This window comes from Lissotriton helveticus, chromosome 11 (assembly GCF_964261635.1).
Source record: "Lissotriton helveticus chromosome 11, aLisHel1.1, whole genome shotgun sequence".
Lineage (NCBI taxonomy): Eukaryota > Metazoa > Chordata > Amphibia > Caudata > Salamandridae > Lissotriton > Lissotriton helveticus.
Window position 1 is genome coordinate 1,158,589,197 of NC_136072.1, and position 20,958 is coordinate 1,158,610,154.

A 20,958-nucleotide genomic window follows, 5' to 3' on the forward strand; every position below is an offset into this window, starting at 1 on the left:
TGGCCCGAAGGGAGTTGGCTCAAAACCTCTATAATCCGCCTGCAACTGTGAATACACCAATGACGGATTCTGCGGCCTTCTTTCCACTGGCAGTCTCCCCGCGAGCGCTGGGTGAGGGCACTGCACGCTGCCAGGCTTACGCTGCCACCATGCTTTCCACTGGGAGTCTCCACGCGCGCGCACTGCACGCTGCCAGGCTTACGCTGCCACCATGCTTTCCACTGGCAGTCTGTTGCGAGCGCTAGGTGAGGGCACTGCACGCTGCCAGGCTTACGCTGCCACCATGCTTTCCACTGGCAGTCTCCACGCAAGAGCTGGATGAGGGCACTGCACGCTGCCAGGCTTACGCTGCCACCATGCTTTCCACTGGCAGTCTGTTGCGAGCGCTGGGTGAGGGCACTGCACGCTGCCAGGCTTACGCTGCCACCATGCTTTCCACTGGCAGTCTGTTGCGAGCGCTGGGTGAGGGCACTGCACGCTGCCAGGCTTACGCTGCCACCATGCTTTCCACTGGCAGTCTGTTGCGAGCGCTGGGTGAGGGCACTGCACGCTGCCAGGCTTACGCTGCCACCATGCTTTCCACTGGCAGTCTCCACGCAAGAGCTGGGTGAGGGCACTGCACGCTGCCAGGCTTACGCTGCCACCATGCTTTGCCCGAGGGGTTCTTGAGGACTTCTTGTGTTTAGGTCGAGCCGGGGCAGCGCAGGCGGTGCTCTGCGAGGCGTGCTGGATTAGAGTGTGCGCTTGAAGCTCCCCCACTCTCCACCCGTATTTTTCATTGGCTTGTGCCTTTGTCCTTTGTAAATGCTGGCTTCTGATTCGCTCATCGGCTTGTTAGGCCCTCCTCAGTACCGCCTTGTCTTCATGCCCATGAGGACCGGCCCTTTTACTTCGGCTGTTACACCGTCTGTGTTATTTAGTCTATAAGCACTATTTCTCTGTGAGTTTTGTCCTACTGCTGGCACGAGGTGCTTTGCAGCAGCACTCAGCGAGCCATCCGCGCTTTCACTTTCCAAGCACCCGGGACAGTTGCCACCGCATCTTTGCAGTGCCATGGGTCTCGCATTTAGGGCAGTTTGAGCTGGTGGCATTGTAAATGTGACTAGCTTAAAAGCTCACCACACTTTTGAGGAGTTTTTAGACGAGATACAACCCCTGCTTGCAAAAAGTCTGTACCTAAAATTTAGATACGGAATACTTAAAACGAAGGTAGTTCTAGAAAGATGGGAAATGCACACAGGGCCAACGAATAGTTTGAACTGTATATGTTGTCAGTCAAACTTAAGAGTGGATGATAAATCACATACTGTTTTTCTGCACCACATACGACATAACAAGGAGACGATGGATCAAGCCCTTGTGTAATGCCTTAGGTATTCGTTCGTATGTGGAAGCATATAGGATCATCAAAACTGACACTAGTCGGCTTACTGTGTTCTGTGTTAGCAGATTTCTACTGCTTGTAAGTTATTCACGTAAGAAGCGGGGGTTGGAGCTGTCGTTGTTTAGCTGGCCGTTTGCTGTGCAGAGGTTAGGCTGTTCTGATTGTCCAAGGAATACTGTTGAGTCGTTCTTTAGGATCATTCTCTATGGTGCCACTTAAAAAGCTTTTTTAAATTTTGTATCTTAACTTAAATTTTATATTTTATGTGCCTTTTTAATCATTGAACTAATACTAATTGGATGAATTGTATTGTATTTTTGCTTCCCAGGAGCATATCATGTTCTCATTTCTGCATTCACTGTGTAAAATGTATTGTTGTTTTTATATGTATCTTTTATGGCCAGAATGCGCCGAAATAAAGATCAAATGAATGATAGCTTAAACTCTCGCAAATGCAGCACCTATTGCTTTACAAGTATTTTTGGGTGGGTTGTTTCCAAGCTTGCATTTAAGAGAGGCCACGCCCCTTTCTTTAGCGTGGGCGTGGCCTCTATTAACGTGAAAGCGCAGCATGGGGCGCCTGGAAACAAACAATATTTGCAATTCAATAGGTCCCGCATTAGCAAGACATTCACAGTGCCAATAACTCAAAGTCTGGTAAATGCGAGACCCATTGCACTGCCAATGCTTGTTTCGTTAGCTGTGTATGAGGGTGGGTGGCTCCAGTCCCACCAAAGAGCTGGAAAGCTGTGTGTGATGAGACGGTCTCCCAAGGCGAGATCCGCTCACCGCCTCCGGTAGGGTCAGCCAGGTCTGCGGGCCCAGAATCACACGTGGCGTCAGGCAGTGCAGCTGGGATTGGCAAGGCGCCTCCTGAGATGCATTCAGGTGCTGGGTATCGGACTATGCGCAGACAGAGGAATCCTGTCCGGCACACCCGCTGTCCTACACCCAGCGCTCAGAACTGTGATAAACAGGCCCTGCAGCGCCCAGAAGGCCCAGCCCTCTGCGGTCATGGCACAATTTCCTGCCTACAGAAAAACAACATCCGCGCACAATAGGTCGTCTCCGCAAAACCCTTCTGCGGGAGACAAGCTCCGGGGTTAGGTCCAGAGACGATGCAGGATGGAGACGGAGCAGAACAAAAGGCCAGCACCAACCAAAACAGAGGAAAAAGATGGAGTCATACTGTGAAAGGAGGGCCCCTAGGCATGTCTCACTCAAACCCGGCCCAGCAGGCTACAGACAGACCACCGACCACTCCTAAAGCCGTCACTTCGAGCTAAAGGAACGGGTGATATTACCCGCCTCAGTTGCGCCTGCTTCATCTACCCAGGAAGGATGAAAGGCCCCTTCTGGATTCAACCAGGGTAGCTGGTCCCTCGCAAACTCCCCAGCTAACCTTAGAGCTTCTGAGCCCCAATCCAGCATGAGCGAAGGAGTGAGTGAGTGAGTGAGTGAAGGAGCACGCAGGTAAGAGAGAAGCACAAGGTCACAACGTGCATCGGCACAGGGCGCCGTCTCCCAAGAGATGGAAACCGTGAAACCGGCACTCACTCCTTGGACACACATTGTTCTCAAGAGTCCCAAGAGCGGTATAACTTTTCCACTTAAAAACGAGGGTGAGAAATGTGTGCCACAGCATCCCTCCAAACTCTACATTAAAGAGGATAATGTATTGGACTGTAATTGCATTTATATAGCGCTTACCTTCCCTGACGAGAAGTTTAAACGCGTTAAAGCAAGTAGCGCGCTACTCCAAAACCCATAAAGGATTAGTGGTGAATTAGTATAGAGCAAAATGAAAGTAATATGAGAGGTTATTTGGATTGAGAAGGACAGTGGAGGGATCGAAGAGGGACAAAGATCTGCATTTATATAGCGCTTCTTACCCCTAATGGGGTGTTGAAGCGCTCTTTTGGCGTGTAGCACTCTAGTCCAGAACCCAGAAATGATTAGTGGTGAATTAGTACAGTGAAATGTGAAATTAATTTGAGTGCTGGACATGTTAGTCTGTTATTCGGATTGACAAGGACAGTGGAGGGATGTTTGAAGGCTCATATCAGTAGGAGGAGGCTTGGGATGAGCAAAAGGGAGATGGGGTCAGGGGGAAGGGTTTAGAAAGGCTTGTTTTGGGGATCAGAATATAAAAGAGGTATGAGATGATGCAACGAGGGGTGGAGTAGGGAAGAGTCTAGAAAGGGTTATTTCGGGGATAGTGGTATGGGATGAATGAGCGATAGGAGGTAGAGGATATATTGATAGAAGTATAGGGGGAGAAATAGTGTAGTGCATTGGATATGCTGAATTAGAAGAAAAGTAATAAATATATAGATCCATAACTACACGGAAGGTATATAGATGCATAAAGGAAGGTAGTATATGTAGATTAAAGATGCATTAAATTGGCATTCAAGTGTTGTTGTACTTTAAATTCATTTAATTTATATATTTTTTTGTAAGTCAATAGTGAAGCAATTGTAGATAGTTATGATAAAAGATTTACTTATTTATGCAGTCACTTATATATTTTTATACAAAGCAATACATGTATATAGGTACAAATAAATGCTTATATACAGAGGGATATGCTGTACATTTATGTTTGCGTATTGTGGTTATGTGGGGAAGAGACACTTCTTGAGTAATTCTCTGAAGATAAGGTGATTTTCCGTAGATCTTTTGTTGGGGGCAGGGGGTGAAGAGTTCTATAGTTTGGCTGCTTGCACAGAGAAGGATGTCTCACCCATGGTTTTTTAGGTTTCGCTGGAGGGCGGAGCTCTTAGCTCCGCCTCCAGAGAAATCTCTTGATTTCCAGTAAGGAAAATGGAATACGCCCCCCTGTCCCATTGGCTAGCTCCATAAATGGAGGCTAGCCATTGGAACAGAGATCTGTCCGTCAAGGCCGGACCAGATTCGGGGGCGTTCCCGAGATTTTTTCCCTGGGCGGAGTTTCGTTTTTTCCCGTTCCCTCCCCTTTCACTGAAAGTGATTTCAGATGTGCTGTCCATTCCCGCCCCCCTCCGTGTGCCTCCCCGCCCCCGCCCCCCCTCGCTGTCCTGTGCACGTTTCCCGCCTCCCTCCCGCCGTCCGTGTCCTCTCCCGCCCACCCTGTCCTCTCCCGCCCCCCTCCACGCCCACAAATCCTCAAAATCCGGAAGCTTGTGTCCGCCATTTTCTCTCCTTGCAGTGAAGGTAAGCCCGTGTTTGTTTCCCTCTGTGCCTTCTTCCCCCTGTCCGTTTCCCGCCCCCCTCCCGCTCTCCGTGTATTTTGTTTCCCTCCGTGCGCTGTGTCTCCCCCTGTCTGTTTCCCGCCCCCCTCCCGTCCGTAAATGCTTGTTTCGAGGAGTATTCGATACAGGCTTATCTCTGTTTTTATATTGGAAGAAAGGAGTGCAGGTTTTCATACAGTGCGTCACTGCTGCTGGCTGCGTCCTGCAAACTAGCCCTCATTTTCTTCAAAAGTAAGATAACTATGGCAAATGTTTTACAAGGCGGTTGTACAACTTGACTGCGCACGTTAGGATTCACGGTGCAGGTGATTGTGTGGGAGCGTGGTTTGATTTCGCGCAACCTTGAAGCCTCTGTGCTACGTCCAAGCAAACGTGGAGTTGCAATGGACGCCTTTCAGTAACTAAATTGTGAGAATGCAGAACATGTCGCTAGCAGCTTTTCACAGATTCATTTTATTGAGAGCATCTTTAAAATACTGACACGCTTTATTTGAGAGAATCCGTACGGTGTCGACTTGCTCATAATTAGAGCCAACACTTAAAACACACACTATAGTTGTGCACCTGTGGCGTAGTGCAGAGATCAATGCATGTCCAAGAGTGTATCTGAGTGCAGTGTTGTTTACAGACTTCTAGCATTAGCGGTCGCTGTATTGCTGAAGGGGGCTGCTGCAAGAAAGCAGCTGGTTAGTTCCGGTTCAGGCAGACCCACATCTACTTCGCCTGCTTTTCCTATATTGCCAGAAAGTCAGATTTGATTTGGAGCAGCTGTTGCTTGTTGATCGAGCACTGCAAGCTAGCAGGTCACTCCAATGCGGTCAGGCACCTTTTGTGTGCCGTTTCTTTATACTCGGCAAATGCTATTTTCTTTTTAAATTCACAGGATTGAGGAGACCTGGCGCCTATGGCAGAAGTTTCTAGACGACTACAGCCGCTTTGAAGACTGGCTGAAGGTGTCGGAGCGGACGGCCGCCTTCCCCTGCTCGTCGGGCGTGCTCGACACAGTGGCCAAGGAGGAGCTGAAAAAGTTTGAGGTGACTTCTGCCGGCGGAAGTGAAATTTGCAGCGATCATGTTGCAGCAGCAGCTGCCTGAGCCTGATGTCAGGCCCGCATTGTGTGTGGTGGTGAGGTGTCCACAGCAGCTGCTCTTACAGTGCACGGCTCTGTCCGCCAGCAGCCAACAGCAAGCGACAACACACACCACAGCCACAGCTGCCAGGGTTGAATGTTTGTTGCCCTCTTGTACGATGATCTGTTAAGGAAAGTATGTATGTGTGGTTAAATATGAATTCACAGTTTCCCTCATAAGCTACACAGCAACATTCAGAAGTAAAGCTATCCCATGACCAAGAAGTTGTATTCCTCGCAGACGAACAGGGTAAACATGATTTCTTTTTTTCCAGCGGCTAGTAGTTTAGTCCGAAAACTAAAAGTATAAGCAAAATATTCTGCAATGTTAGAAGATGGAATTTTGTATGCCCCTCAGCCCATGACATCCTCTCCGTTTTTAAGCCCTTCGTATCATAAACCTGACTAATTCCTTCAAGTTCACCACAAATGTTCCTTTCCTGAGACCTTTCAGGTGAAGTGCTGGTGCTTTGACTACCCAGTAGATAAAAAAACAGGACAGATAAAATGTGTTTTGTTTAAGCTTTAAAAGGTGACGTTGCTCTTAGCACACACTTAACGACAATGATGAAAACACTATTTACACAGCAACAGACAGTGGGCCAAATGTATGACCCTTTCATTTAGTGCCTCGCAATTTGTGACACATTGTGAGTCGCAAATTCCGAGGCTCTAAATGAAATGTACAACAGTGGGTCATTTTCTTTATTCTGCAAACTGCGTCCGCCTCACACTCCCCGTTCCACCCCGAGCTTAGCTCGTTGTTTGTGGAGGGAGGTCTTTCTATCTCTGCTCGCATTTGACACACTTCCGGCGGAAGTGGGGAGCGGCCTAGTTGACATACCGCCGACTCCCTTTAAAACCGATGTGCTGGTCGACGCGCAGCGGGCGCGACGATGGCACGCCGAAGTCGCGCCGAAGTCCAGCCCGTCTGCGCCCGTCTGCGCCCGTTCGCAACCTGATAGGGCCAGTGGCCAGTCCCCCTGCTACTAAAGGTCAACTAATAACCCACACATATTCCAGAGACACTCTCTTTAATCTTAGGCCACCTCAATGCTCGCAGAACATATCCTTGAGCTGTCATCAAGCCCCATTGACCTGCTCGGTCTGTAATCTTTCTCTCACATCCTTTTCCTCTACGCTTAATACTGCTATATCTGACTTTCTGCAACCTCATTCAAGGCACACATACGTAGACTCCCCTCAAGAACTCACTTTTATCAGCCTTAACTGCAGGTCACCACCTAAGCACAAAAGAGATGTCTTTGACCTACTTATGTCCTCCCAACCAGCTGCCTTATTCCTGACGGAGACATGGTTAAATGATAGCTCCGGCCCAACATAGCATCTGCCCTCCCCGGCTACTACACCTACATCGGAAGAAATAGAACGGGAAAAGAGGGAGGAGGGATAGCTATCATTTTTAAAAGAATATACTCCTGTAAATGGGAGGATCTAAATATTCCAAATAGTGAAGCTGGCCTGTTTAAACTATTGCTATCCCCGAACTACACTCTCTAAGGAACTCATTTATCGTCCCCCAGGCCCAGCCAGCTCTTTTCTCAATTCGCTTGAGAAATAGTAAAAGTCTGCATCTATTTTATTTTTAAATATCCAGTGACCCAATATTTGTTGTTTTCCACAAACCGAGAAAAAACATAAAAAACACTTCCAGGCAGCGCTCGTCCGATTAGTCCAATGGATGTCCTATGTCACCCTCTCGGTTGATGCGGCCACTCCTTGTAAAAAGCAGCAGTGTGTGGTGCTCGCAGTGTGTGGGGGGGGGGGGGCTCGCAGTGTGTGGGGGGGCTCGCAGTGTGTGTGGGGGGCTCGCAGTGTGTGTGGGGGGGGGCTCGCAGTGTGTGGGGGGGGGGCTCGCAGTGTGTGGGGGGGGCTCGCAGTGTGTGTGGGGGGGCTCGCAGTGTGTGGGGGGGCTCGCAGTGTGTGGGGGGCTCGCAGTGTGTGGGGGGCTCGCAGTGTGTGGGGGGCTCGCAGTGTGTGGGGGGCTCGCAGTGTGTGGGGGGCTCTGTGTGGGGGGGGCTCTGTTGGTGTGTGTGTGTGGGCGGCTCTGTGTGTGTGTGGGGGGCTCTGTGTGTGTGGGGGGCTCTGTGTGTATGTGTGTGGGGGGGCTCTGTGTGTGTGTGTGGGGAGGGCTCTGTGTGGGGGGCTCTCTGTTGGTGTGTGTCATTTCCGAGAGATTAAGCTATTGGCATTGTAAATGACAATGCCATTTATTTATCTGTTTTCAAAACCAACACATAAATAAAAATGTTGTCATTTACAATGCCAATAGCTCTAACTTTTGCAAAGGCGAAACCGTTGCATTGTAAATGCTTGTTTCTTGTACATTGGGGTTTTGAGGCGAAGTGCCACTCTAGAGCAGAGGTTCCTTTGTTGAAAGGCTGACCGTGCTGTGTGATGAAATGAGGTGAGAGAGCCACCCCTTGACTCATCTAATCACTCACAGAGTTATCCGTGCCGTGGTCATGAAGCAACTTCAGAGACCTGTTCAGTACCACGCATGACCGTGCTGGAATCATGAAGCAACCTCATTCCCCACACAGACCGGTTCCATACGAGGCAGGGCCTGGCAGGCACACCGGGAATAACAGGTAACCTGGCCTCTGGCCTTAAATCATTTATTTTACAAAAGCCTGAAAGGCCAGGGCCATCCACCAGCCTCACACCAAGGCTGCCCCGGCAGCCCATGGACAGTAACTACCCAAGGGGGCCACATCCCGGAGAGCCTTGAAGAAAAGGAGGTCTCATTTAAAAATCCACTTGTCTCTGCTGTGGGGACCAGATACAAGGCTCTTGGAACAGGCACCGTGTGGTTTCCTTTCCTAAGGCCTCCACTAGATCTAATGACCACACCTGGGCCTGAAAACTAAAACTGATTTTATACACTCGAGTAAAGGCTGCTATGTTAACCACGTCTGGAGTCAGCAAAGGCACAAAATATTAAACTCCACTTTTTAGGAATGAAAGAAAGGACCCCATGTAATCTAAAAGGGTGAAAAAGCTCTTCTCCCTATTGTGACCACTTGGGTTTCATAGACCGGTCATTGTCTAACTAAGCCTCAAAGCTTTAACCCCGCCGTCACCTGGCCGGGGTCCTAACAATAAGCTTCAGCTGTCAAACACACTCGTCAAGGCCTGCTGTTTCATGACCCGCCACTATCCAGCCATGATGAGAAATCTTACAACAGTGGGGTTACCATATAGAATAGAGGCGCAAGATTCTCAAAGAAAACCTTTACTGCCTTTAAAGTATGTAATATGTACACAGACGTGACATCACAGATGCACAGGTGGTACACCGCTGGATTCATGCAGGGATAGCATCGCAGAGGTGGCAGCAAATCAACCTCCCTTGCACCAGTGGCTGCGAGGAATGATGCCTCTGTGCTGCTGCCTGAGACTCAGAAGAATCAGTGAAAACCATGGCCAAAGCCTGGAAGGTAAACCAAGGGGAAGATCCCTGGCAGGGAATGGAATGTGGATTGTAAGGATCTGGCAAGCAAAATCTGCCCCACATCCCAAAACACCCACACACCAAATCAGACATTAACCAGAAAGGAAGACCAGGGGGGGTTTGAGGGTGTTGGGGCAAGCACTGGTGCTTGCACCCATACACTTGTTACCCCCTCTAGCATTGGCAAGGTTACTACGAATACATGCAGCTGAATGGCAGCTCCTAAAACAAATACACTTATACCCTCAAAACACTGATTCATGATCCTTAAGCTCTTTATTACAAGAAACTGTTAACATTTAACCCCTTCCTTGCGCCAGTCGGCCAACGGCCGTCGCGAGCACTACCTCCATAGTGCTGCGCACGTCCTTTGGCCATCGCGGCCCCGCCCACTTAATGGACGCACCGCGGCAGAATTGCGGCCGCGGTTAAGGCGTTAAGTAACCAAAAGGCAATTCAGCATCTTCTTTCTTTTTATAAACAGTTCTCTATTTGTCGCTCCATTATACAATCAGATACAACCCAGCCGAACTCTGGTTCTCATGGCCAATCAAATGTTGTAGACTCCTGTTCATCAAATAACTCTATGTTCCTTAAAAACACCGCTCCTGTTTGTGCCTCCAGTGAGTTGCATGTAAAAACCCAGCCCACCTGTCAAACAGGATTTGACATTCATGCAGGATTTGGCAAACATGTCAAAGATGCTCCCAGACCCACCATGTATTTTCGGTCAGGTTCAGAGGAGTAATTTTTGCCCAGTCAGGTGAGTTTATTGTTAGCTCCTGGTAGGCACTTCACACCTTGTTGACACCAATTCAAATGGTAATTACTGGCTGCCAGGAGTAGGAAGGCAAATACAAACTTACTTCAGGCAACGAAAAGTAAACTTTCTAAAAGTTACTTTTCCTTAATATTAATGAAAAGTCTTTACTTTTGCATATACTTTATCATATCTACCTGGAAAACTACAGAGAAAGTAAAATATAGTCCATTCCACTTGGAATTTTTTTAAAATTAATTTTAAATGTAGGCCAACATCGAAAAAGCTCCATTAACTTCATTTTAAATATTCAATTAATGTCATTATACAGAGTTAAATCAACAATAATGTTTAAATATTTATTTAAATATATCCCACCTAAAGTAGATTAATTTACTTTTTAACAATTACAAAATATATGAACATAATTACTCTAAAATCATTTTATTTTTGAAAAATACAGCTACATGTATTTTTACATTAAAAATGTAATTAAATATTTAAACCTTAAAACAAATTGTTAACTTTTTTAAACAATACATTAATGGTACATATGTATTTAAAAGTCAAAATAAATGAATGTAATTCCACGTTATTTCTTATGGGGTTCTATTGTAAGTCCCTGCCTACTTTATTTTCTATGGGAGGGTGGTGCAATATCAGCAGTAGGCCATATGTGGTGCTGGACTTACTACTTCTCCTATTAGCAGTAGTAACTTACACTCGTATATTTGGCTCCACCATCACTTTCAGGGAATGGAGACATGTAAGTCTACTCTGCTGAGTAACTTTACACTCGCAGATGGTGAACAGGCAAAAGTAGTAAGAGTACACTTACATGTGTAACTTACTCACTAGTGTAAGTTACCGCTGTGAATAGCCCTGAGCAACTTTAAGCCTGTAGGTATCAACAGTATTTCCCACCTGGCGCCATCTATCGCATTTACCTATAAAACTGCCAGCGTTTCAGTGTTAATCACTCAGCAGTTTTAACACTCCTGCTGTTTGCCTTATTTATTTTATTTATTTTACCATTTATAAAGCGCCCTGTTACCAAGCGGTGTCCTGGCGCCTTCACTTCAATTCGATTTTATTCCCTTCCCAGCCCAGTCTGGACAAGGATGCATGCTTTGTGCGTCAAGAAAATCATTATCACAGAGGAGAGGAGATGGAGTCGAACATCAAACATGATACCTATTTATTCTGTGCATCCATGACATGCACACGCCTGTACCTCTGAAGACATAATACCAGTGATAATCGAATATATGCATTTACCGTGATTTCAAAGACTGTGTCCCAGACCTACAGACTCCACTTTCATCCGACTTCGGGCACCTCCCGGCAGACGGCTGGTGTGTTGATGAGTTTGATGTATGACTGACACCAAGGTTCTCTATTTTATTTTTAAAGGAAAGGGAGAGGATTGGGTTAATCCTGGCGCAGAGAGGGCAAGGATACCAGAGGTGGGGGCTGGGTGGCCCACTTCCAGTACTGCAGCCTCTTTGGAATGTTCACCTTCTCTGCTGGTATAGAATGCATATGTACATCCAGCAGAATGCAAAAGGGTAAAGTGGAAATACAACCAGGCATTCTGGCCCTGGGATCTGCCGCCCTCAGCAGGGGTGGGGAGGTGGAGCTGACTGGGCATGAGGGGCAAAGGTGGTATGGGCCCATTCTACCACTGGATGGGAAGGGGCTCCAGCACATGAATGAAATGTCATGTCTTGAACACTTTGACAAGTCCAGTTAAGCCCATTTCTATTCTTATCGTTCGTTCAAATAACTTTATTCGATTAAGTAGAATCATAAATGTTTACACAATAAAACATCTAAAAACAATTTTTAAAAATCGCACATATTCCCTTCCATAGATCTTAATAAACTATCAAATTTAATCAATTTCAAAATCCTCATAGCTATCCCAGCCTCAGTTTGTACAATTGGCTAAATAGAACATTCTTAATAAAAAAAATGAATACAATTAGATTCATTTTCACACTTCATAACGTTTCCAGATTATAAATGCAGTTCTAATAAAACCAAGTACTGCACTAGAAATTACAGCCGTAGATAGTGCCCTTAAATGGGCATAGCCCTCTTGATAAGAGCAGGGCCATATTAACGTACAATATAGGTTTAATAAAACGTGCCCTAGGGTATTTATACAGGGAACAGCACAACATAAAATGCATTGTACTCTGTTTGGGCAGGTTATTACAAGGACAGGGGGCTAGTCTCCACACCAGCCTGCCTGTTTGGGATAGGCCACTAAAAAATGCAGTGTTCCCAGTCGAAATCTGGTCAACAGAAAACGCGATTGTACAAGCGAAGTAAAAGACAAATAAAATTGCTGGGGACTAATGCCCCTAATGCCCCATCATCTAACGTTCCCCTGCCCTGGTCAGACATCACTCTCACTGCAGTGCACTGGGAACTGTGGACAACAGTCTGCCGTGTGATGGGAAGCACTAGCTCCCACTGCAGTGGGAACTGTGGACAACAGTCTGCTGTGTGATGGGACGCACAGGCTTCCACTGCAGTGGGAACCGTGGACAATAGTCTGCCGTGTGATGGGAAGCACTGGCTCCCACTGCACTGGGAACTGTGGACAACAGTCTACCGTGTGATGGGAAGCACTGGCTCACACTGCAGGGCACTGGGAACTGTGGACAACAGTCTGCCGTGTGATGGGACGCACCTGCTCCCACTGCACTGGGAACTGTGGACAATAGTCTGCCGTGTGATGGGAAGCACTGGCTCCCACTGCACTGGGAACTGTGGGCAACAGTCTGCCGTGTGATGGGAAGCACTGGCTCCCACTGCAGGGCACTGGGAACTGTGGACCACAGTCTGCCGTGTGATGGGAAGCACTGGCTCCCACTGCACTGGGAACTGTGCACCACAGTCTGCCTGTGATGGGAAGCACTGGCTCCCACTGCAGTGGGAACTGTGGACAACAGTCTGCTGTGTGATGGGAAGCACTGGCTTCCACTGCAGTGGGAACCGTGGACAATAGTCTGCCGTGTGATGGGAAGCACTGGCTCCCACTGCACTGGGAACTGTGGACAACAGTCTACCGTGTGATGGGAAGCACTGGCTCACACTGCAGGGCACTGGGAACTGTGGACAACATTCTGCCGTGTGATGGGACGCACCTGCTCCCACTGCACTGGGAACTGTGGACAATAGTCTGCCGTGTGATGGGAAGCACTGGCTCCCACTGCACTGGGAACTGTGGGCAACAGTCTGCCGTGTGATGGGAAGCACTGGCTCCCACTGCAGGGCACTGGGAACTGTGGACCACAGTCTGCTGTGTGATGGGAAGCACTGGCTAGCACTGCAGTGCACTGAGAACTGTGGACAACAGTCTGCTGTGTGATGGGAAGCACTGGCTCCCACTGCAGTGGGAACTGTGGACAACAGTCTGCTGTGTGATGGGAAGGACTGGCTCCCACTGCAGTGGGAACTGTGGACAACAGTCTGCTGTGTGATGGGAAGCACTGGCTCCCACTGCAGTGGGAACTGTGGACAACAGTCTGCTGTGTGATGGGAAGCACTGGCTCCCACTGCAGTGGGAACTGTGGACAACAGTCTGCTGTGTGATGGGAAGCACTGGCTCCCACTGCAGTGCACTGGCTACTGTGGACAACAGTCTGCCATGTGATGGGAAGCACTGGCTCCCACTGCAGTGCACTGGCAACTGTGGACAACAGTCTGCCGTGTGATGGGAAGCACTGGCTCCAACTGCAGGGCACTGGGAACTGTAGACAACAGTCCCCTGTGATGGGAAGCACTGGCTCCCACTGCAGGACACTGGGAACTGTGGACAACAGTCTGCCGTGTGATGGGAAGCACTGGCTCCCACTGCACTGGGAACTGTGGACAACAGTCTGCCGTGTGAGGGGAAGCACTGGCTCCCACTGCAGTGCACTGGGAACTGTAGACAGCAGTCTGCCGTGTGATGGGAAGCACTGGCTCCCACTGCAGGGCACTGGGAACTGTGGACAACAGTCTGCCGTGTGATGGGAAGCACTGGCTCCCACTGCAGGGCACTGGGAACTGTAGACAGCAGTCTGCCGTGTGATGGGAAGCACTGGCTCCCACTGCAGTGCACTGGGAACTGTGGACAACAGTCTGCCGTGTGATGGGAAGCACTGGCTCTCACTGCAGTGCACTGGGAACTGTGGACAGCAGTCTGCCGTGTGATGGGAAGCACTGGCTCCCACTGCAGGGCACTGGGAACTGTGGACAGCAGTCTGCCGTGTGATGGGAAGCACTGGCTCCCACTGCAGGGTACTGGGAACTGTGGACAGCAGTCTGCCGTGTGATGGGAAGCACTGGCTCTCACTGCAGGGCACTGGGAACTGTGGACAACAGTCTGCCATGTGATGGGAAGCACTGGCTACCACTGCACTGGGAAGCACTGGCTCCCACTGCACTGGGAACTGTGGACAACAGTCTGCTGTGTGATGGGAAGCACTGGCTCCCACTGCAGTGGGAACTGTGGACAACAGTCTGCTGTGTGATGGGAAGCACTGGCTCCCACTGCAGTGCACTGGCTACTGTGGACAACAGTCCGCTGTGTGATTGGAAGCACTGGCTCCCACTGCAGTGCACTGGCAACTGTGGACAACAGTCTGCCGTGTGATGGGAAGCACTGGCTCCAACTGCAGGGCACTGGGAACTGTAGACAACAGTCCCCTGTGATGGGAAGCACTGGCTCCCACTGCAGGACACTGGGAACTGTGGACAACAGTCTGCCGTGTGATGGGAAGCACTGGCTCCCACTGTACTGGGAACTGTGGACAACAGTCTGCCGTGTGAGGGGAAGCACTGGCTCCCACTGCAGTGCACTGGGAACTGTAGACAGCAGTCTGCCGTGTGATGGGAAGCACTGGCTCCCACTGCAGGGCACTGGGAACTGTGGACAACAGTCTGCCGTGTGATGGGAAGCACTGGCTCCCACTGCAGTGCACTGGGAACTGTGGACAACAGTCTGCCGTGTGATGGGAAGCACTGGCTCTCACTGCAGTGCACTGGGAACTGTGGACAGCAGTCTGCCGTGTGATGGGAAGCACTGGCTCCCACTGCAGGGCACTGGGAACTGTGGACAGCAGTCTGCCGTGTGATGGGAAGCACTGGCTCCCACTGCAGGGTACTGGGAACTGTGGACAGCAGTCTGCCATGTGATGGGAAGCACTGGCTCCCACTGCAGGGCACTGGGAACTGTGGACAGCAGTCTGCCGTGTGATGGGAAGCACTGGCTCCCACTGCAGGGCACTGGGAACTGTGGACAACAAAGCACTGGCTACCACTGCACTGGGAACTGTGGACAACAGTCTGCCGTGTGATGGGAAGCACTGGCTCCCACTGCACTGGGAACTGTGGACAACAGTCTGCCGTGTGAGGGGAAGCACTGGCTCCCATTGCAGGGCATTGGGAACTGTGGACAACAGTCTGCCGTGTGAGGGGAAGCACTGGCTCCCACTGCAGTGGGAACTGTGGACAACAGTCTGCTGTGTAATGGGAAGAACTGGCTCCCACTGCAGGGCACTGGGAACTGTGGACAGCAGTCTGCCATGTGATGGGAAGCACTGGCTCCCACTGCAGGGCACTGGGAACTGTGGACAGCAGTCTGCCGTGTGATGGGAAGCACTGGCTCCCACTGCAGGGTACTGGGAACTGTGGACAGCAGTCTGCCGTGTGATGGGAAGCACTGGCTCCCACTGCAGGGCACTGGGAACTGTGGACAGCAGTCTGCCGTGTGATGGGAAGCACTGGCTCCCACTGCAGGGTACTGGGAACTGTGGACAGCAGTCTGCCGTGTGATGGGAAGCACTGGCTCTCACTGCAGTGCACTGGGAACTGTGGACAGCAGTCTGCCATGTGATGGGAAGCACTGGCTCCCACTGCAGGGCACTGGGAACTGTGGACAGCAGTCTGCCGTGTGATGGGAAGCACTGGCTCCCACTGCAGGGTACTGGGAACTGTGGACAGCAGTCTGCCGTGTGATGGGAAGCACTGGCTCCCACTGCAGGGCACTGGGAACTGTGGACAGCAGTCTGCCGTGTGATGGGAAGCACTGGCTCCCACTGCAGGGCACTGGGAACTGTGGACAACAGTCTGCCGTGTGATGGGACGCACAGGCTCCCACTGCAGGGCACTGGGAACTGTGGACAACAGTCTGCTGTGTGATGGGAAGCACAGGCTCCCACTGCAGTGCACTGGGAACTGTGGACAACAGTCTGCCGTGTGATGGGAAGCACTGGCTCTCACTGCAGTGCACTGGGAACTGTGGACAGCAGTCTGCCGTGTGATGGGAAGCATAGGCTCCCACTGCAGGGCACTGGGAACTGTGGACAACAGTCTGCCGTCTGATGGGAAGCACTGGCTCCCACTGCAGTGCACTGGGAACTGTGGACAACAGTCTGCCGTGTGATGGGAAGCACAGGCTCCCACTGCAGGGCACTGGGAACTGTGGACAACAGTCTGCCGTGTGATGGGAAGCACAGGCTCCCACTGCAGTGCACTGGGAACTGTGGACAACAGTCTGCTGTGTGATGGGAAGCACTGGCTCCCACTGCAGGGCACTGGGAACTGTGGACAACAGTCTGCCGTGTGATGGGAAGCACAGGCTCCCACTGCAGTGCACTGGGAACTGTGGACAATAGTCTGCCGTGTGATGGGAAGCACAGGCTCCCACTGCACTGGGAACTGTGGACAACAGTCTGCCGTGTGATGGGAAGCACAGGCTCCCACTGCAGGGCACTGGGAACTGTGGACAACAGTCTGCTGTGTGATGGGAAGCACAGGCTCCCACTGCACTGGGAACTGTGGACAACAGTCTGCCGTCTGATGGGAAGCACTGGCTCCCACTGCAGTGCGCTGGGAACTGTGGACAACAGTCTGCCGTGTGATGGGAAGCACAGGCTCCCACTGCAGGGCACTGGGAACTGGTTGACAACAGTGATTTACTGCAAGGTGTGAGTTTCTAACACAATCCGTATTGAACGACCCATTCTGGGACTATGCGAACATACGTTGCTATACAATGGCCTCGTCCTACACATAGCAGGTATCATCTGTTCATGGAGTTCCCCGTTCAATTTACACAGTTTTCCTCTTTTGTGTGCCCTGTGAAATCTTTTGTAGGATTAAAATTCACGTATATCTTCTAGTATTGTCTAGGTAAATGTAAATCTATAAAACCTACTGCAGTTGGAACAAAGTTTTTCACTCACTACACTACATCGAATGTAAAGTGCTCTGACGTGCTATGCCGACCTTCACATTTCAGATAAATGACTGTAAAAAAGATGCAGCATCCATTAAGTTTGTGCTAACAGAAGGCTGCTGTGAAAGGACTCCCTTTCCCACTATGCTTCAGTCAAGTCCCCAACAGGACTACATAACTAACAATGCAGTTAATGCGAAGGGAATGTCAGCGCCTAAACAGGACAGAGCTGCATTCCCCAGGCAGCTGCATTTCCAGCAGGGCTGGACCTTAATTTCCAGGAGGAAGTTCCCATTCCCAAGAGGGAAGAGCAGGCCGCGAAAAATCATTAAAATATTACTAGACCTGCATAATCTACTCGACCTAATTGTAATGCTCTTTACCCATAAACTGGTTTCAAATAATGTGAAATTGGGCAAATATTTTAATTCATTGGGCCGCTAGTTTCATCATGATCACTTATGAGAGCATCTTCAAATACGCGAGTTCAGCACGTCTGCTGGACAAAAAAACTCTTGTTTGACAGACTCAACTTTTGCTCCATAAATAACACAAATTTAGCCACATATAGGATACAAATGACCCCTGATTTGCTTCTCAGTTCAGTAACAGCATTGTCATCAGGACGGGCGCAGGCATGTTTCTCACATCATGTTTAAAACCGATCACTTTTAATAAATACATAACTAAAGTATGAAATGGTAGCACACTCATTTGGAATCCGCAGATTTTACATTGAAATGGCCACAAATTTCCCACTGTCATTCGGTTTTACTGATAAAACTATATAGTGTACAAACAACAATGTTTGTAAATTGAATTTCTGTAAATATTTGTCATTTGCACATCGAGTAAAGTGTTCTCATTTCTTTTGCTCCTATTTAAATCTTTGCTTGCATCACACTTCTCAATTACAAAAATGCTTTCGTAATTCCCGATATATTTTGAAATATTTGTACAATTAATTTACAAGCAATTTAAATATGGTGTCAGCAAAGAAACAGACATCCTACATCCTTTTGTTTCACAATGAGTGTCAGACAATTCACTTGAAAAAAAACCTCTAACTTTAGTAAGAGAAAGGAAAATAAACTCCATTTTCCAAGCAGCAATCAGTAAAAAGACAAAGTGACATTTGACCTGTTTCCTTGAACAGACAGCAAATGTGTCGAGATAAAAACAAGATTTAAAGACATCTTTCTTGCTCATTCACTTTCTGAATCAACAGAACACCTGTTCCTTTCCAGGTTATGTTCACTTGCTGGACCTGATAACATCTGACTCACCCTGGGGCAAGGAGATTTTTCGAGGCCTGAAATGGAGGAAGCGCGCTAAAACAGTTTCCAGCCCTCAGCAAGCCATGAGGAGTTCCCATAGCAAGCGGGCCAGATCTTCACTTAGTTTCCCAAAGTGACCATGAAAGAAGCATCTGAGAGGGTGCAGGCAGGGGTGCGTGTGGCACCGCGTCATGCGTGACCTCATCAGCCAGTCCTGGCTTCTTAGCAGGCGCCATGTGTGATACGGAGCCACTGGCAGGAGGGGATGGTAGGCAGGCATGAAGGGGTGGAGGAAAAGAGAGGACGGGGTTGCACCAGGGGAGGAAAGAAGGGACTGAAGGAGGGAGAGCAGGGGATGAAGGCCATGTGGGTGGAGGGGGGGCAGGAGTGAGACGGAAGAGCAGGGGTGATGGTTGGAGAGAGAGCAGAGGGTGAAAGCAGACAACAGAATTTAACTGAAGGCAAGAGGAAGTAGGGGTGAAACTAAGAAGGGGAGGATGGAAGGGAAGGGAAGGAGAGCAGCGTATGGGGATTAAAGGCAATGATATGGGAAGAAGGGCAGAGTTAGGAGAGGAAAAGCGGAGGTGAAGGTGGGCAAGAAAGCAGGGTGAAGGTAGGAGAAGAAAAGCTGAAGCGAAGGTGGGCAGAGAAGGGATAAGGCAGAGGAGAGCAGTAGTGATGGTGGAGGAAGTAGGGTTGAAGGAGAAGCAGGACTGAAGGTAGGAGAGAAGGTACGAGAGCGCAGGGCTGAAGTTGGGAGAGAGAAGGTAAGAGAAGGGAGGAGGAGTAGTAAAAATAGGAGAGGGAGAGCAGGTAGGGAGGGAGAAAATGGCCAAGGCAGGGGAGAGCAGTAGTTGAAGGTGGGGGAAGCAGAGGTGAAGGTGGGGGAAGCAGAGGTGGAGGGAAGCAGAGGTGAAGGTGGAGGGAAGCAGAGGTGAAGGTGGGGGAAGCAGAGGTGAAGGTGGAGGGAAGCAGAGGTGAAGGTGGGGGAAGCAGAGGTGAAGGTGGAGGGAAGCAGAGGTGAAGGTGGAGGGAAGCAGAGGTGAAGGTGGGGGAAGCAGAGGTGAAGGTGGAGGGAAGCAGAGGTGAAGGTGGGGGAAGCAGAGGTGAAGGTGGGGGAAGCAGAGGTGGAGGGAAGCAGAGGTGGAGGGAAGCAGAGGTGAAGGTGGAGGGAAGCAGAGGTAAGGGTGGGGGAAGCAGAGGTGAGGGTGGGGGAAGCAGAGGTGAAGGTGGGGGAAGCAGAGGTGAAGGTGGAGGGAAGCAGAGGTGAAGGTGGGGGAAGCAGAGGTGAAGGTGGGGGAAGCAGAGGTGAAGGTGGGGGAAGCAGAGGTGAAGGTGGGGGAAGCAGAGGTGAAGGTGGGGGAAGCAGAGGTGAAGGTGGGGGAAGCAGAGGTGAAGGTGGGGGAAGCAGGGGTGACATTTCGCGAGAGCAGGGTTTGAAGTTAGGAGAGAGAAGGTAACAGAGATAAGGGAAAGCATTAGTAAAGATAGGAGGGAGAGCAAGGGTGAAGGCAGGTGAGGATAAAGGGTGGGTGGGACGGGGAGGGAGAACGGAATTTTAAAGAATGGGAGTGCAAGTGGGTGAAAAAGGCAGGGGGTTGGTCTGGAAAGGATAGAGGGGTGGGATCCGATGAACACTTGGAGGGCAAAAAGGGGAGAAATATGCAGGGTGAAAGCAACCCAGGAGTATTAACAGCACGGGGTAACCCTTCAGAGCAGGGGCGCACTCCTAATGTCTCCACCTGTACCAGAAGCACCAGGCACAGTGCACACCCCTCACCCAAAGCTTGAACAAGTAAACACCACCTTACCAGCCAACATGCGCGCCTCCAGCACACATCAGCAATTCACAAGAAACCCTGGGCACATGTTTTAAGCAACGGCGAAGGAGTCCAGACCCAGTTACATTTCCCATCTGCCCCCAGAGACCCCGAGCGCACCCTGCCTCGCCCACAGGCGCGGTGCATAAGGGCACCCTCCATTATGCTTCTTTTAGATGGACCCACGCAGGCTGTGCTGCGCGCGCAGCGGTGTTTAAAGCACAGCAGTGGGTGACACAGGGTGGATCAAGGGGGGCCTTCTGTGCTGCTTCTAGCAGGAGAGGGGGTGGCAAGGGGGGCCTCACCAGAGCAAGGACCGTGATGACCGTGATGGGGTCTACAAATACTGACATGACGCCTTTGTCTCCTTCAAGAAACCTTTAACCCCTGCCTCTCTCCTCGCGGCTCCCTCGCTTTCTGCGCTCACGAGCTCTGGTTTTCAGCAAAGTGATTAGATGCCCTCGGGCTTAACGCGCGCTATAAATTCATTTTTCATTTCATTTCATTATGTTACTGTAATCAGAGAAACAGTGTTCTTGACAGACTGAATATAAGGCCTGAAATATCACAGATATTTGCCCCTCAGCAGCTGTGAACCAAGGCCCAGCATCAGCCTGGACTTCAAATCCAGGACAACAGCCAC

The 20,958-nt window shown here is 50.0% G+C and overlaps 1 protein-coding gene across 2 annotated transcripts in view; it reads right to left on the reverse strand.

The window, feature by feature from the left end:
* The window catches only part of ULK1 (unc-51 like autophagy activating kinase 1), a 235,814-nt gene that overhangs the window by 194,146 nt on the left and 20,710 nt on the right, over positions 1 to 20,958 (reverse strand). The gene's annotated exons all lie outside the window — the stretch shown is intronic.